General features: G+C 37.6%; 1 protein-coding gene and 1 long non-coding RNA gene across 2 annotated transcripts in view; one reads left to right on the top strand and one right to left on the bottom strand.

Annotated features, from left to right (window-relative positions):
* The window catches only part of AFG1L (AFG1 like ATPase), a 234,226-nt gene that overhangs the window by 200,459 nt on the left and 15,056 nt on the right, over positions 1 to 18,711 (top strand). The gene's annotated exons all lie outside the window — the stretch shown is intronic.
* LOC115834443 lies at positions 1,089 to 18,710 on the bottom strand. Its single transcript, XR_004029332.1, has 3 exons — positions 18,629 to 18,710; positions 2,290 to 2,296; positions 1,089 to 1,099 (listed from the first exon to the last, which is right to left on the bottom strand). It is a non-coding gene; the product is annotated as an uncharacterized LOC115834443 (long non-coding RNA).

Raw genomic sequence — 18,711 nt, forward strand, 5'->3', positions numbered from 1 at the left:
AGCCCTTGACATAAGCCATAAGTAAAATGAAAAAGCCTGGCACATTCTGCTGTTTGCACACCTCTTCCCTTGCTGTTCCAAGCACAGTTCCTCAGATTTGGAATCCTACAGGTTAACATCTAGCCTCTTAGTATCTCCTGGATTCTCTTTCTTTGTAAATTTGTAATTCAGTATGTCATGTTCAGCAGTCTGAGTTAGGAGACCCTGCAACACACACATAATAATAATAACGAATGTAGCCACACATCAGGTATCATTCTAAGCGCTTTTATATATTAACTCATTTGATACTTATAATAGGTAGGCACTAATATTGTCCCCATTTTATAGGTAGAGAATTTGAGACACCAAGATGTTAAGTTACCTTCCCAAGGTCACACAGCTAATAAGTGGTGTAGCCAGAGCTCGGACTTCTTGGTAGTTTGGGAGTCAGATTCTGTGCTTTTAATCAGTACATTGTATCTGAAGATGTTATGGACAAGTTCTTCCTCAATCTTTAATATACTTTGGACTCTATCTTAAAGTGTAATCATTTGGGAGGCCGAGGCAGACGGATCACATGAGGTCAGGAGTTCAAGACCAGTCTGGACAACATGGCAAAACCCCGTCTCTACTAAAAATATAGAAATTAGCTGGGCATGGTGGCATGCACCTGTAATCCCAGCTACTCAGGAGGCTGAGACATGAGAATCGTTTGAACCCAGGAGGTGGAGGTTGCAGTAAGCCAAGATCGCGCCACTGCATTCCAGCCTGGGTGACAGAGACTCTGTCTCAATAAATAAATAAATAAATAACAACAACAAAAATAAAGTGTAATCAGATAATTCGTGAATTCTCACATCTGAGCTAAGCTTTAAGAATTTTATGGAGCATGAAGCTGAATGGGGAACAGACATCCTCCAGTCCTGAGAGCTTCCCTCTGTGTTGAAAACCTTAGTACAGACCTGCCGAACTCATGTGTGTTGGCATACCCACTGAGAAGTCCAGCTAGGAGCCCCTCTGCTCTTCTGAAGGCTGTACCTCCAGGGTTTGTGGCTCCAGGCAAGGGGCCCCAAGCCTTAGGCAGCCTCATCCCTTTGCCTATTAATAAAAATACTTTCTCTTCCTGCCATGACAAAGGTTGAGAAGTGCTGCCTTAGAGAAGTGTGGGAGGGTGGAGGAGAATATGTTTGGGCGGTCTTTGTTCCCTGCCGTTCCCTCCATATCAGAGCTGTGGCCAAGGAACATGAAGCAGATCCATCTCTGTGGACATGACATGAGGTTTCAAGTTTCCTTTCCTTACCTTGATACAGCTACTTGGTTTAATCCAAGGGTAGTGGAGAAGTCAGAAATATGGTTATTGAAGGCAGTGGTTCTCAAACTATGGTTTATAGACCTCTAGGGGTCCCCGAGACCCTTTCAGGGGTCCTGGGAATCTAAACTCTCTGTAACACTTCTTGCCTTTTTCACTCTGGTAGTATTTACGGTAATGATGCAGAAGCACTGATAGGTGAAACTGCTGGCACCTTAGCAGGAATCAAGGCAATAGCACAAAAAATACTATATTTTTCACTGATCAAATACTCACAGTAAAAATAAATAAATAAATAAACAACCCAGTTCCATTTAAGAATATCCTTAAAGAAGCAGTAACAATTATTTTGTTAAATCTCAATTTTGAGAACATGTCTTTTGAATATTCTTTGTGATGAAGTGAAGGTACACGTAATAAAACACTTCTGCTGTATATCAAATATGAAGGCTGTCCTGGGGAAAAGCACTTGTACGATTGTTTGAGTTGCAAGCTGAACTAGCCACTATTTTCAGAGAATACCGTTTTTACTTGGAAGACTGAGTGACAGACAAACTATGGTTATTCAGATTTGGCAGACATTTTCTCACAATGTTTGACAGACATTTTCTTGAAAATGAATGAAATAAGACTGTCATTTCAAGGAAAACAACTGACAATATTTGTTGCCAGTGATAAAATTTGAGCAAACAAGTGAAAATTAGAATTTTGGAAAACTTGTTTCTGCCATCATGAGCTTGACAGCTTCCCAATTCTTAAACATCTTTCAGATGAGATTGATGGTGATATTAACACATGCAATGTTTTGATAATTGTTTAATTAAATGTGTCAACATTTGGAAGATCTACATAACTCAATGAACCAATACTTTCCAATAACCAATGTGTGCTCTTACAAAATCATACATGACAAAAGATCCGCTTAAAGTGCAGGAAAGACTAATGGATTTTAATATAACAGAATTCAAAAAGTATACTGATACTATTTCAGTTTCTACATTGCAACTAACAGTTTAAAAATTACCTCCTTTCAAGTTAAAATTTTTTGATAGATTCTATTTTTTAGAACAGTTTTGGGCTTATAGAAAATCAAGACTCTAGTACAGAGAGTTTCCATATACCTCCTAATCTAGTTTCCCCTATTAACATCTTACATTCGTGTGGTATATCTGTTACAATTAATGAACCAATATTAATACATTATTATTAACTAAAGTCCATATTTTATTCGGATTTCCCTAGTTTTTACCTAATGTCCTTTTTCTGTTCCACAATACCACATTACGTTTAGCTATGTCTCCTTAGGCTTCTCTTGGCTATGGCAGTTTCTCACAGACTTTTCGTTTTTGATGATCTTGACAGTTTTGAGGAGTACTAGTTAGGTATTTGTAAAATGTCTCCCAACTGGGATTTGTCTGATGTTTTCCTTATGATTAGACTGGAATGATGGTCTTTGGGGAATAGACCACAGAGATCAAGTACTACTTTCATCACATCATGTCAAGGATTCATACTGTCAACATGGCTTATAACTGTTGATGCTAACGTTCATCATACTTGTTTGAGATAATGTTTGTCAGGTTTTTTTTTTGCCCTAAAGTTATTCTTTCTCCCCCTTTCTACAGTGTACTCGGCAGTAGCTTCTTGTTGAGTTTTCATGTAGCATCAAAGAATATCCACAATTATCTGATAAGGCTATTAAAATACATTTCCCTCTTTAAACTACATATCCATGTAAGGCTAGATTTTCTTATATACTTCAACCCAAATAACTGAGTTGCAATAGATTGGATGTAAAAGTGGATATGAGAATCCAGCTATTTTCTGTTAATCCAGATATTAAAGAGATTTACAAAAATGTAAGACAATGCCATTCTTCTTATTTTCATTTCAAAAAACAGAAGTATTTTTCATAAAAATGTGATTTGTGTTAATTTGATGGGCTTAATGTAATGGCTTTATAATTGTTACTTTAAATGAATTAATACATATTTTAATTTTTCTCAGTTTTAATTTCTATTGCAGTAAACACTGGGAGAAATAACCTATATAAGCAAACATTCCTTGGGTTCCTCAATAATTTTTAAAAGTATAAAGGAGTCCTGGAGCCAAAAAGTTTGAGAACTCCTTGCTTTAGGGTTAAACTTTCATGGACCAAAAATGAAAGAATCCTACCGAAAGAAAATAAGCCAAAGCTGAATTCTAAAGGCTTAATGAGTAAACTGACTAGACCCGAATTTTCCTTATTGAGAAATATAATTTTTACACCTGCAGAAAATTGTTTCCTTAACCGATAACTGTGCTCACAAGTAACTGTTTGCAAGAGCAGTTTGTTATTTGTGTCTTAAAAATAATGACAGGTGGCCAGGTGTGTTTGCAAAAAGTCTAGGCAGAAAAATGTACCAGTTGATGCATATGCATGGCTGTACGCATTGCTCACTATCAACTTCTTGTTTAGTACCTTTCTTCTTTGGTTTTTAGTACTCAAGAAATGAAAGTCTATCAGATAAGTGTATTGGCCTCCATTTTTCTATTAATCTTGATTATATCATATTAGTGTATATATCCTTAGACTTATAAGTGTACCACATAGTATCCCTTAGGGAGTTGTTAAGTGACATTTTCCTTCTCTTGCTCTTTTTATGCTTCATTTAGCTTTATTCCAAGCGAAACCACTGATTGGGAGCTACTTCTGGTTTATGTCCTGTGCTTCGTTCACTCTCAGTAAATATCATACTAAAGGATGAATAGCTTTTATCTCTACTACTTGGCCAAGAGTCAAGGCTGATGGTGTTGGGATGCCAACAGTGGTAATTAGCATCAAGGAATAAGGGCATTAATCACCAGAGCTGAGGCAGCCCAGGAATCTCCTTGGCCTTTTACCTTCCCAGCAGCAAAACCATTTTTATAGCATTGCTGATCTGTGTATGCTCATTTTCCACATTTCCTGATTTCTGGCCTTGCCGTGTCCAAATAAGGCAGCCTGGCCACAGCATAGTGACAGGGAGGACAGAAGTGAGATTGCAAAGAGCTTAATAGAGAATGGGTCAGATTCTTGTAGGGAGGAATATGAATCCATTGTCACAAATGAGCCGTAAGTATTTTGTCTGTCTTTCCCCATCCACATTCCTAGTCAGTCCTTAAACTAAAGAGTCATAGTCTTGGTGTTGCAAAGCACCTCAAGGGTCACCTTATCTAACGGTTCAACCACCACTGAATCCTACAAGACCCCAGGCCTCCACTTGCCTTGCAGTGCCAAATTGGGGATTGCAGTTAAACATATGAGAAGAAATATAGGACATGTTAAGATAGGTGCAAAATTTTAGCATACACACCTAGACCTAGCCTATTTCATGAGTCCTCAGAATTATAAAGAAGGTTTTTGGAATAAAATCCCATAATTGACTTATAATTTGATTTTAAAAAGTAAGATGTACACAACTTCTTATATGAATTTATTTTGTTCTGATATTTTGTACATAAAAGAAAAAGTGAACTCTCTGTAAGACTGGAGATTGGACTGAGGGATCCATTTTTACTAATTGTTGATTGATTATATCTTCCAAAGAAATTACTATATATCAGGTTAAAAGTTACTGATTTTTTTAATATCTTACTATTTTAAAGGAAAAAAGAAATGTCTGAAAAATAGGGTCTGGATTAGAAATTTGAAAACTGTAGCCTCTTAGAATAATTGTGAACGTTTCTATGATGAAAAGGGAGTAAAGAAGGATTAAAGGAATAAAGAGAACACGTTCCTCCTTTCTTCACTGGCAAATTTTCTGTAATAGGACACATAGTGAGGCTGAACAATCCTGCCCAGCTTCTGTTCCCAAACTGAGGCAAGAGCAGCTTCTTAGATGATGCTGCTCAGGGCTTCAGATTTTAAGCTCTGCAAGCCATGGACTTCTCAGACTCAGCAGCCTGAAGCTCCTCTGTGGGAGAAAACGTGCTTTCATTTTCTGTGAATATATTTATGTCATGTTGTTAGCTGAAATGGTTCAAAAATATTGTCTCTCCTGTAATGGGGAGAAAATGCCCAAGGATTCCCAGAGGGTCTCAATGGAAGAGTAAGTGTGCCAAAAACTGTATACTTTCAATATGTTCTCCATAATATTACTTTGAGGATTGGATCTAGTAGTAGACACAAGTCCTCATGTTTGTTTTAAGGTCATTTCTACTCTAGGAAAGTATGAGAAACTGATATTTAATATTTGCCTCAGTCTTTGAGAGGAATATGTCATTCATTTGCTGAGACAATAATTAAGAAGTACAAAGATTAAGAAATATGAATTTAAAAATATTTATATATATATTTTTTGAGACAGGGTCTTGTTCTTTTGCCCAGACTGGAGTTCAGTGGTTTGATCACTGCTCACTGCATCCTCAGCCTCCCAGGCTCAAGCAATCCTTCCCACCTCAGCCTCCCAAGTAACTGGGACTACAGGCATGCACCACCATGCCCAGATAATTTTAGTATTTTTTGTAGAGACAGGGTTTTGCCATGTTGCCCAGGCTGGTCTCGAACTCCTGGGCTCAAGCAGTCCACCCTGCCTCAACCTCCCAAAGTACTGGGATTACAGGCATAAGCCACCATGCCCATGGTCATTAATTTTTAAAAATAGAATTTGTTTTTAATTTAAAGATAAATTATCTCATTTGGCTTTTAATAATAAATATATCAGAGCTCTAAATAATAATTAAGAATAGCTCTCTAAACAGAAGACCCGTATGAAGAGATTGGTAAAGTGCTGAGAGAAAACAAGTCTAATTCAACCAATTAATATGAATATAAAACACTTTAAAAGTACTTGTTTGATTTTTTTAAAAAGCTTTAACACTGATGGTTTTCCTATTGCTTACCTATCAACTGGCCTGGTTTTTCTTAAACATAAATTTTTTTTTAATCAAGTAATCCTTAAGTGTTTGTCTCCTATCATAGAGTATGATTTGCTATTTTCCATAGTACCTTCCCCCAGATTAGATCAGTTGACCCAAAATTAGTAATTACTTATTACATTGCCAATTAGAATATTTAATAAGATATATTCCATTTTATCACTTTGAAATATATTTTATGGAAAAAAGTTTAGAAATTGTTAGAATATGCTATTTTTGTTTTTTAAAATGGCTTGGTGAAGATACTATTGAGTCGGGCAAAAGATTTTGAGAAAAAACTAGAAAAGAGCAAATAAGCCATAATATCTTAAGAATTATAAGATTTTCACATATTTTAGGGTCAAATATTACTTCATTCTTTTCTCTTTTATTGTTAATCAAGAAATATATGCTATGTAAGATCCAACCCTCCAAGATTACTACATTGACTTAGTGGTCGGCAACTATTTCTTTTTCTTTTCTTTCTTTCTTTTTTTTTTTTTTTTTTTTTTTTGAGACAGAGTCTTGCTCTGTCATCCAGACATGATCTTGGCTCACTACAACCTCCGCCTCCTGGATTCAAGCAATTCATGTGCCTCAGCCTTCCAAATAGCAGGGATTACAGGCAAACCTCACCATGCCCAGCTAATTTTAGTATTTTTAGTAGAGATGGGGTTTCACCATGTTGGTCAGGCTGGTCTCGAACTCCTGACCCCAGGTGACCCACCTGCCTCAGCCTCCCAAAGTGTTGGGATTATGGGCATAAGCCACCATGCCCAGCCAGTCAGCAACTATTTCTTAAGTACTTCTATATCTGTATGCCTATGTTATGAGGAATATAAAAGAAGTGTGTAAGAAGTTTCTTTCAAAGAGTTTACAGTTTAGTAAAGGAAATAACATAAGCCAAATATTATACAGCGAAGCAGAGTAGAAAGAGGCCCAACTGAGTCAGGAGATATCAATTCCATTCATTAACTCCAATACTGTTTAGCTGACACTGGGCACTGTGGCACACACTTGTAGTCTCAGCTACTTGGGAGGCTGGGGCAGGAGGATCACTTGAGTACAGGAGTTCTTGGCTGTCCTGTGCTATGATCATGTCTGAGGATAGTCAAGGCACTCCAGCCTGGGCAACATAGCCAGACTCTGATTACTCCTACCAGAAAAAGATACTATTTAGCTGAGTTGCCTTAGGCAGATCACTTAACCACTTCACCATTCTGGGTCTAAGTTCCTCACTTGTGAAATGCATGATGTGATCAGCACATTTCTGTCATTCCTTTTATTTTATTTCATTTTATTTTTATACCATCAGTTTTGATGAATACTGATCTGTCATTCCTTTTAGCTGTAACAGTCTCCTTTAAATAGCAGTGCTCACTAGTTAACTACATAATATGAATGTATCAGGAGTTCAAAGTAAGGATGCCAAGGGTTGGAAAGGCTCCAACAAGATACGAGATTTAAAGAGGAAATTGACCTTGACCTGGAAAGGCGAGCAGAATGTAGATGAGTGGAGTAAAAGTATTTCAACCATAATCAGAAACCAAGCATCCCATGTTTCAGGAGGACAGACTGATGCCTAATGAGAGCAGAGTGCATATTGGGGAGGAAAAGGAAATAAAGATGAAACAGATCTCAGACAGATTCTACCATCAAAATCAGGCAGAGAAATAGTCTTCTTACTATAATCCAGAGGGAGTCATTTTAGGTTTTGAGCAGGAATGTGGTACCTAGAATAATATTTTAGGAAGATTAATGGGTCAATATACTCTGGGAGAGGTTGTAACTTTCACCAACATGTCCAGTGGACCAGCAAATAGTATCTCCTCTTGGGAAGATTCTTCTTTCCAGTAGGAAACTTGGTTAAATAAACTAACATGCTAGATATTTGTTTGTTCGCTTATGCAGGGTAACAGACACAGTCCTACCCTTTTAATATTTTACTCGCACTTCTGCCTAATCATCCACCAGATATTTACAGAGTACTTAATAGAAGGCTGGCATATTTCTAGGAACTGTAGTGGGTACCAAGATGTGAGTAAAATCTCCACTTTTATGGAGTCTTAATTTAGAAGAGAAAATGAGATCAGTACGTAGATCGCTAGAATGTGAGGCAGATTATAATTAGTACTACAGGATCAGTATGACCAGAACGCTATGGATGATCGAAGTGGAACTGGGCCTTGAAGGCTGGAGGGTTGGAGATTCTGTTGGTGCAAAGACTGGGGGGAGTATGAGGTGGTAGCTGTTTGGTTTTTCCTAAGCAAAGGAGATCATGAGGGGCATCTTTATGATCTCTTCCTTCTCTGAAGTTTTATGTTTCTGGGAAAAACACAAGAGTTGGGGCTGGGCGCAGTGGCCCACGCCTGTAGTCCTAGCACTTTGGGAGGCCAAGGCGGGCAGATTGCCTGAGCTCAGGAGTTCGAGACCAGCCTGGCCAACATGGTGAAACCCCATCTCTACTGAAATACCAAAAAAAAAAAAAAAATTAGCTGGGTGTGATGGCACACATCTATAATCTCAGCTATTTGGGAGGCTGAGGCATGAGAATCACTTGTACCCAGGAAGCCAAGATCGCGCCATTGCACTCCAGCCTGGGTGACAGAGTGAGACTCTGTCTCCAGAAACAAACAAACAAGCAAACAAAAAACCAGAGTTGGAGATTACAGAGTATATTCAGAGAACTACAGACTCAGGAAGGTTCTACTTCCATTTGTGGCAGAGTAGCTCCTATTTGATCAAATTACCTGTTGATCACCTCTGAAAACTCTGGACAAAATCTGAAAAATAACTATCCAGAAGGCACTGCTTATCAAAAGCAGGGAGAAAGTAGAGCACAGTCAACACTTGGAAGAAAGGATTGATACTGGTGAGTTTCTCATTTTTATAGTTTTTCTCCTGAGGGCAGATCACAGTTGGTCTTACACGGATGTCTAAAACTCGGTAGAAACCTGCTGTTTTTAGCTCGAAGAACCAGAGAAGAGCAAATCAGTGACCATAACAGCTGGAAAGTGTAAGGAGAAATCTGGGAAAGGAGAGAACCACAGAGGAATAGCCTGAAATTTTTCCTATAAACTCTGCCCAAATCTTGGGCTGACCTATGAAATACACATACACAGCAAATGCTAAAAAAAACTGAATGGAGATTTTCGCTGCTATGCATCACAGAGGAGACAGAGTTTGGAACTTGAGGCTAACCAAGTTAATAACCTGCTAACATAGCAACAACAACAAAAAATCAATATACTTAAGAATCCCAAGTCTCCACGACATACCATATACAATGTCTAGAATACAGTCCCAAATTACCATGCCCCTCATCAGGGTACATGGCTGGACAGAGTATGGACTGGATTTCAGCTCCTAATTGCCCCCCTCGAGGAGGGGCACAAACCAGGTATACTTGAGAAATTGCACGAAACAAGATAAATAGAAGAGAAGTCAGAGGATTGGGCATGGAGGAGGTCAGGGATGAGGACAAGCCACCTAGGGCTCCAACAGTTTCAGTGTGAATAACCAGAGAAATGGCAGGACCCTTAACAGACAAACCAAAATGCTAGGGGTAGGAGAACGGGGCTTACAAGTAGTTGGAAATTTAGGACTGAAGATAAAGATCTAGAAGTCATTTATAAAGGTGTGTTAGTTTGGAGCCTAAAGGAGTCAATGACATCATCTGAACTGACATAGAAAAAGGAAGAGATGAGGGGGTGGGTGGGGTTGAAAAGTATGTTTTCACTAGAGTCAATGGAAGGAAACAGAGCCAGAGGACTAGTATAGTTTAATCAAAGGCACAGGAGAAACTCTACACATTCCTCACCATTTTACTGAAGAATCTTAAAACATAGAAGTAATTTACTAGGCTAGGCGCGGTGGCTTACGCCTGTAATCCCAGCACTTTGGGAGGCCGAGGTGGGCGGATCACAAGGTCAAGAAATGGAGACCATCCTAGTCAACATGGTGAAACCCCATCTCTACTAAAAATACAAAAATTAACTGGGCGTGGTGGCGCATGCCTGTAGTCCCAGCTACTCCAGAGGCTGAAGCAGGAGAATCACTTGAACCCAGGAGGCGGAGGTTGCAGTGAGCCGAAATCACGCCACTACACTCCAGCCTGGCGACAGAGTGAGACTTCATCTCAAAAGCAAACAAACAAACAAAAAAACAGGAGTAATTTACTAGATCAGTAATATCTTAGGGTTTGGATGTTACTTTGTAGAAAATCTTAATATAATAAGCCACTGTCATAAGTTTATTAATAACCTAATCTTACTGCTTTTCAGCCTTAGTATATGTGAAAAACTGTAAGTTGTAAATCATTATACACATTTACATGGGAATATAAAAATCATCTTGCATACATGTTTGTATTGTCAATTTTTTTCCTGAACTTTCTGCATTGTCTCTCTATCATGTCCTATATAAATCCAAATAGTTACATAGTCACATCATCCGAACTGCAGCCTTTGCAATGCACTTCTTAATCTCCCCCTTCACTGCTTTACTAAAGCCAAGGATGCTTTGTCTTTCTCAGGCTACTTCTTTATGCCAAATTCCATTCGATTTCGTGTTCATGAAATAGATTTCTACTTCTCTACACTGGGCTATTTCCCTCTGTTGAAAACCCACCTTCTCTAAGAATATCTCTCTCTACTGACGGATGCTCAGTACATACTTGGTAACTAACAAAATCAAAAGAGGCACTGCTATTTATTATCTGAGGTTCTTACTGACGTTTTATTTCCCTAATTCTCTTTTGCCTCCTGTTTAACTGAAAGCAGACGAAATAAGCTTTAAACAGAAATAGAATAATTTTAGCATGGATTTATGTATGTCTTATCTGATTCCAAAAAGTATTTTATATGTGTGTACAGATACACACACACAACCATATACACACAGAACTAAATGTTTTAAAAATCAGGACAAAGGGAAAATAATGAATACTTAAGCTGAAAGACAGAAAAGTTAATATACATAAATCCATGTCATAAACTTCTACATAGTTCTTAAAATCAAACAATTAAGTCAAAACTCAGCCTTCTATCAGCCAAAGAGGGGAAAAGATATTCAGTAAGTTAGAAGATATGAACAAACCAGTTACTCAGAAGAAGTGATGATTTTTGCTGGCACTTGGACCTTTCGTAAATGGACTTCTGAAAGATGCCAGGAGACATTTCTTCAGCACCATTCCTGCTGCCGACATATGCTTATATCTGACAGATTCTTATATCCAAGCTGGGAACATAATGACAAAGTAAAGTTTAATGAAACTGTGCTATAAGGGCAAAAATAGTGCTTTACAGCTGAGCTTTTCTCTTTATTTATCTGGCTTGATCCAGAAAAATAGTTCTAAATGTTTAGAGATTGAATAGATGCATGTTGTTCCGGCCTTTCATGGATGTTTTTATCTTTTAATAAAATTTGGGCAGCAGATAATTCAAGGTTGTCTTTTGGCAAGAAGATGAAGTGAATAATTCTGTTGGTCTTACTCACAGTTTGAAGGGCTTGGCCCTTTATTCCAGCAGCACAGGGAGGTATTCAGTCTTGCCCTGATTCACTTTTTAATATCTTTTGAATATGAATTAGAATTTTTAACTGAGTATTTCCATGATTTGGAAAGCAGAAGAGTGGGAGGAAGAAAGCAACTCTTCAATATCCATTTCTTTTCCATCTCTGATTAGGCTTTTCAAATATCCAAGCCTGAGAGAGTTCCATTTCTTTCCAATGGACTCTCACAAAGAAAGCAAAACAAACAAAAACAACAGCAAAAAGCAAAACAAAAGTAACAAAACCTCTGCATTTATAAGACTTTAACGTGTTCAGAAGTTACAGTTCTCAAATTTAAAATAACTTCTTAGCTATTCTAAAGCCTTTTCTCCTTTTTCATTTGGGGATCCTAAATATCTCTTTTCGTGCCACTTAGCTCTGATTTCCAAAGGAAAAAGTTAACATTGGTTCACCTTTCATGTCACATGCACATGCAAGACTGGTGTCAGAGAGTCTAGAACCTGACCTTGCACTATGCAGCTCATCTTTCCCATTTCTTCTGGGTAGATCTCAAAGCCAGACAAATGTACAAGTCTTTCCTCCCACGGAGATGTAGCAAATACTGCCCTCTACCGAGGGTACAATCAGGATGGCTTGATTATGTTAATGATTAAGTACTGATTTCAATGATTATGGTAAACTAATGCTGGCACTAATTACTTCATCATTATTATATACTTTCTTATTAAAATCATTATATTCAGAAAGAGAATACAAAAGCGGTGGAAACATATTTTAGCCTTGGCCACATTCACTTACTATGTTCTGTAGTCTGGACAATCAGATATCACAGCATTGTGTCTGAGGCATTCATGATAATGTTTAAACTTCCTTTTGTTTTGAACTAGCTAAGAAAATACCTTTTCCAGTGGGAAATTAGAAGGAGTTGTTACAGCATTATTTTAATAAAGGAGCTTGTGAAATAATTCTAGCAACAGTTGGGCTATTTTTCTTCCCCTTGCCTGTCTACTGGATTGCTAATATTCAGAGTAATTTCACAGGACTAGCTGTTAGTGAAGTTACAATAAATTTTTTCTTTGTTCTTTATGACTTTAAAGGGTGAATTGTACATGTTTAACAGTATAGGATCATGTTAAAGTAAATGCCTTTTAACAAAAAGCTTCTTAAAAATATTAAACTAACCAAATAATTATACACACAGAGAGAGAGAGAGAGAGAGAGAGACATACATTTGTAATGGCATGTTTTTAAAAAATGTTATATTATCTATGTTCCTGGATCTGGAGAGTATGGGTTCTTTTATTAGGCTAAATGCTCACTGTAATGTACTATCCAGCTCACTTGTGCTGTTCCTGTTTTTCTAGAACAGGGTTTGCTTAGGATTGGCCTGAAGCTAAACAAATTTTAGCAAGGGAGCCATGAGAATCAAAACCTAGTGATCTGAAGTGTTCACAGCATCTGATAAACTCCAAAGCTTAAACCTCTGGTTTCTTTAATTCAGAAACCTTAGATACTGTGAGATCTAGGAGGAGAGTCGAGCCAGGCTAAATCATCTGGTGGTGAAGATAGCTTCCAGAACATGGTGAGCCAAGGTGTGTGAAGGCCCATTTCCTCCAGCCTCACAAACCAAAGCAGCAGCCTTGTTCTTCACAGGCTCCCTCTGCCTTCTGAGTGCCCCTCACACTACAGTTAAGCTGAAAACTTAAGCTGAATAAAGTAGCTAGGCAAAACTTTCTCACTCTAGAAATATGGAGAGTCTTTCTGACTGGGGGCTCTGAGCTACACTAGCTCATTTGCTGTTGTTAATTCTCTTGTATGGTCGAGCCCAGTTTATCCCATTTCCAAAAGGAGCAACTTGACTTCTCCTGGATTTTAGATGCCTACCAAACAACAGATGCCAGGTAATTAGCAAGGTATAGTCTGGTTCATTCAATCCCAGGTGGTTAGTACAACCCATTCCACTAATTTGTACCATGTCATGGATATGCTTTTGCTGTTGTTATCTATTGTCTTGGAGTTGTGTTGATGCTTACATTTAGCGATGCTCATTAATGATGATGATGCTAATTAGGACGATTTCCTACTTCTTCATCTTCTTTTTCTTTTCTTTTCTTCTGTTTTTGAGACAGAGTCTCACTGTCACTCAGGCTGGAGTGCAGTGGCATGATCTCACTCACTGCAACCTCCGCCCTTCAGGTTCAAGCGATTCTTATGCGTTGGCCTCCCGAGTAGCTACAGGCCTGTGCCACCATGACTGGCTAATTTTTGTATTTTAGTAGAGATGGGATTTCGTCATGTTGGCCAGGCCAGTCTCGAGCTCAAGCAATCCACCCGCCTCAGCCTCCCAAACTGCTGGGATTACAGGTGTGAGTCACCACACCCGGCCTCACATTTTCATTTTGGTTTTCTGTTTTTATGCCAATTGTTTTGATCCCCACTCCCCCTGCTCCCCTGCCCCAGTGAGTCCAGCACGGTGCTTTTCACATGGTAGATCTGATTTGATAGACCTGACTTGATGTGGCTTGTGTCTTGAGAAAATTGTCAGTTCCAGGATCCCCAGAATTAGACATCTCCAGAATTTGGAGATCTCTTTATTACATACACAAAGCTGGTCAAGTAGAGTAGAGGAGTGTACCCTCCTCTAGTTTGTCACATTGATTTTTTTGTTAAGTCATTGTTTCTACAAGCAAAATATGCCCCCCCTGCAAAAAAAATACTGTATTAACCATTAAAAGGGGATAGAGAATTTAGCAAAAATCTGGCAGATTTAGGTAGAACCAGCCTCCTGCCATTGAGACTGCATAAATCAAACGGCAAAACTTTCCCTCAGCACTCCAAAGAACACCCTGAGAAGTAGAATGTGTTAAGAATTGGTGATATTTTCTAGAATGGTGAGATATTTCCCAGCTGGGTGTTTGGACTTCATATTCCTGAGATTTCTCATATTGAGGTGCCATATGAATCTTGGGAAATTATTTACTATGCAAATACACACAATTTCAGTGCTCTGCTTTTCTTTCTTTATTTTTTTCTTTTCTTTTTTCTTTTTCTTTTTTTTTTTTTCAGACATAGTCTTGCTCTGTCGCGTAGGTTGGAGTGCAGTGGTCCTATCTCAGCTCACTGCAACCTCCGCCTCCCAAGTTCCAGTGATTCTCCTGCCTCAGCCTCCTGAGTAGCTAGGATTACAGGCATGCACCACCCTGCCAAGCTAAATTTTTTTTGTATTTTTAGTAGAGACGGGGTTTCACCATGTTGGCCAGGCTGGTCTCCAACTCCTGACCTCAAGTGATCTGCCCACCTCGGCCTCCCAAAGTGCTGGGATTACAAGCGTGAGCCACCATGCCCAGCCTTGTTTTTCTAATTATTATATTTATTATTTTGGAATCTGGCACATAAAAATAGTCTTAACATCAATTCATATGGTATTTTCAGTTTGTTTTGAAAAGGGTACATTCATCCTAATACCATTCAAGCATTTTTCAATTAAAAGGTACTTCTCTTTAAGATATGAAGTATTGTCATTGCCATGTAAATAAAGTAAGATGCCACGAATGTTTGTTTAATGAAGAGCTATCAGTGTATTCCTACAAAGGGTTTATAAGGAGGAGTCTATACAGATAAAGAGTAACCCTTAGGACCGTATAATCTAGATAGAGCTTGAAATCATAATCGTCCTACTTCAGCTGAAATAATGGTAGCAGAGCAAGCATTAGTGAGGCAGAGAAAAAAGAAACTCCAGCTGACACCTCATTTGGGTATAGTGAAGTGGATCATTGTAGGGCAGAAGGTGGTCTGACGGTAATGCTTGTACATTTCACATTGGTGTGGCATTGAGAAAATTCCCACTTCTGGCACCAGGATCAATACCAAAGCAGACAACTGGGCCATTTCACATATGGGAGGAAAAAGACAGCAAGCAAGCTCTTTATTTTTAAGTTTGTTAGAGAAACTGGGCTACATATGATCCAGCTGTATACTCTTGGTAATTAAGGAAAACAAATACTCTTTGCAAAGTCATTGTAGATTTAAAGTTCTTTAAGTTTTCATCAGGTTTCCACAGAAACAAAGAGTTTGAAACAATAGTGGAGAATGCACAAACCGTCGAGTAAGTGGATTTTAATTGTTCCTGTTAAGAAAATTATTCAGATAACCAGCCACATCAAAGGCTATTAAACTTTTTAATTGCTCAGGTGGAAAGATGGAGCATGTCATCATTATCTATCATAAGAAGAATCAGCCTTAGATAATCCTACTTGAATTTCGAGTTAGAATAACATACTCAAGGATGCTACTAACTGAAGTGCCATTTAGTACTCAAAAGTAATCATATGCTTTAATTATTCATAGGGCACAATGCATGAATTCACAATACTAATTATGGTTTCAAAAAGTGTATTATGCTATGGTTTAGTTACATAGGAGGATCAACTAATGCAAAACAAAAGTATAAATATTTGCAACTGCTGTAGATATACTGTGCCTGTAATTTAGTTACATGTTAGTGTGGTCAAAGGAGTAGAGAAATGTCTTTTCCCTGTGTTTTGCCAAGTTCTTGTAGGATTTAATACAATGCCTTATATTTATTAAGCATTCAGTAGTTATAATTGATTTTGAAGACTTGGTGATAGTGTCTTTATTTATTCATTAATTACGTATTATGCAAAACTCTGTTCCCTAGTCTGTGCTAGGTGCTGGGGACACTGAGGTGAATAGAACTCCCTGTCTTGCACAATGACGTAAATGAGTGTGGCAATAGCAAATGTAAATGGCGTTGTAGCTCCTCAAGGTCTTTAATATATGCTTTGTGTTGAATATTTTACATATTCATGATGTATTATAATATTAGGGAAGATGCAGGGGACTAAATAGCTGAAAAATAAAAACACACAGTGAATACACTTTGGAATTAATAAAGACCTTTAGTGTTGTTTTTCTACATCATTATTTTGGTTTTACTCTTTTTTGTCATTATTTTGCTTCTTTCTTCTTTGGAAAATACTGACAAATCTAAAAAAATGAAGATTATTAAACATAACTCTAAGTCTTTCACTCCAACCATTTAGAAATAACAACTAACATTTTAAATATATTTACTTATGCTTTTTTCTGGATATATATTTTGAGCAAAACAAATATATAATTTTGCATTATGCTTTTTCGCTTAGTTTTTTTTTTTTTTAATCATGGCATGTTTCCATATGATAAAATATTTTTCATGGACACCATTATTTGTTGGCAACATGTTATTTTATTATATCAATGTGCTGTAATTTATTGAACCATTCTTCTGTTATTAGATATTAAAGTTGCTTTTTGGTGACATAGTTATAAATAATCTTATGTATAACCTTTGGTTGAATTTCTGATCACTTTCTCCTGATTGATTTCTAGAAGTGAAATGACTGGTGTAAGTTTATAACTTTTTTTTAGGGCTCTTACTACAACCCAACAAACTGTTTTCAGGAACAACTAAACTAATTTGCTCTTCCAGCAGCAGTGGATGCTGCATTACATGTTTGCCACCATCAAATTGCATGAATTATTTTTCTTTGCCAAATTGCTATTTGAAAAATGATATAACATTCTTATTTCTTTGAAATAAGAATTTCTTTATTAATACTGAGCTTGACTATTTTTTTCATTTGTTTATTAGCCTCTTTTACTTGACCATATTCTTTGCCCCATGAATTGTCTATTCAAATTCTATATTCATTTTTTTTCTGTTGGAATGCCCTTACAATTTTGGTTTTATTGTAGTCAATCCTTGTCTCACTTAATTCCTTTTTCGTATCAGTTTGCTCTCTCCCTGCATTTCTCTGCTTGTATTTGATTGGGTCCATGTCTTGTATCCTAAAATGATACCACAAAATTTTCCAACTTTTTCCTTCTAGTTCTTGTATACAGTAAATCATAAGTTTTATTTCTGGAAATAAGTTTTATATTACACCATAAAAATTCCAAAATTGATTATAAAAATAAATGAACATAAAATAAATGATGATATATGTGTTTAAATATACTTATCAATTATGCAAAACTAATTCTTAACTATAAAAGCTGGATCATATTTTTCTACAGGGGCTGGACTTGCTAATGACTTAAAAGCTTTCACTAGTAAATCTCTGTAGCAAGTATGGTGTTTTCGTTAGCTCTTGATGCATAATAAATCACCCCAAAATTCAAAGACATAAACTGAGTAACAATAAACATTTGTTATTACCCTCTAGTCTACAGGCTATGGGGAAGTTCTTTGGATCTCTGCTGGGTTCATATGTGCATCTGCAGTCAGTTTGCTGCTCTGGGCTAGGCTCTTCTCATCTGTGTGGGGCCAGCTGGCTGTATGCAGCCTAGGATGCTATCTTGGCTTTTGTCCTTCTTGTGTTCTCTCCTCCTCCAGCAGGCTAGCCGAGGTATTGCAAAAAAGTGAACAGAAGCATGCAAAGCCTCTTGAGACCTAAGTTCAGAACTTGAAAACCGTGACTTTTGCTTCATTCTGTGGGCCATGGTAAAGAGTTGAACCATGGTAAAGAATAGACTCCATGTCACAATACAAGAGCTGGAAAATTGCAATCCAAAGGATCTCTTGACTTTTGACATGCCTTCCCCACTAAGCATAATCATTTCTAACTTTAGCTTTTATATGAGAGATGTACGACTCTTCCTTTCACTTGAACACAGAGGCCACTGTAATGTTATTAGTTGACCTAATTTTAATATTGTTGTATCTCAGGGAATAGGGAGGCCTGAGGAGAGGGAGAAAGATGGGGGAACAGCCAGTGGTGAAGCAGTCAGAACACACAAAATGTATCAATTAAGTCCACCATCTTATAAGGGTGTGGTTCGTGGCACCCCAAAGCAATTACAACAGTAACATGGAAGATCACTGATCCCAGATCACCATACCAGATGTAATAGTAATGAAAAAGTGTGATATATTGTGGCAATTACCAAAATGTGACACAGAGACATGAAGTGAGCACATGCTGTTGGAAAAATGTCACCAACAGACTTGCTTGATGCAGAGTTGCCAC

This window comes from Nomascus leucogenys, chromosome 3, assembly GCF_006542625.1.
Source record: "Nomascus leucogenys isolate Asia chromosome 3, Asia_NLE_v1, whole genome shotgun sequence".
NCBI classification, from domain to species: domain Eukaryota; kingdom Metazoa; phylum Chordata; class Mammalia; order Primates; family Hylobatidae; genus Nomascus; species Nomascus leucogenys.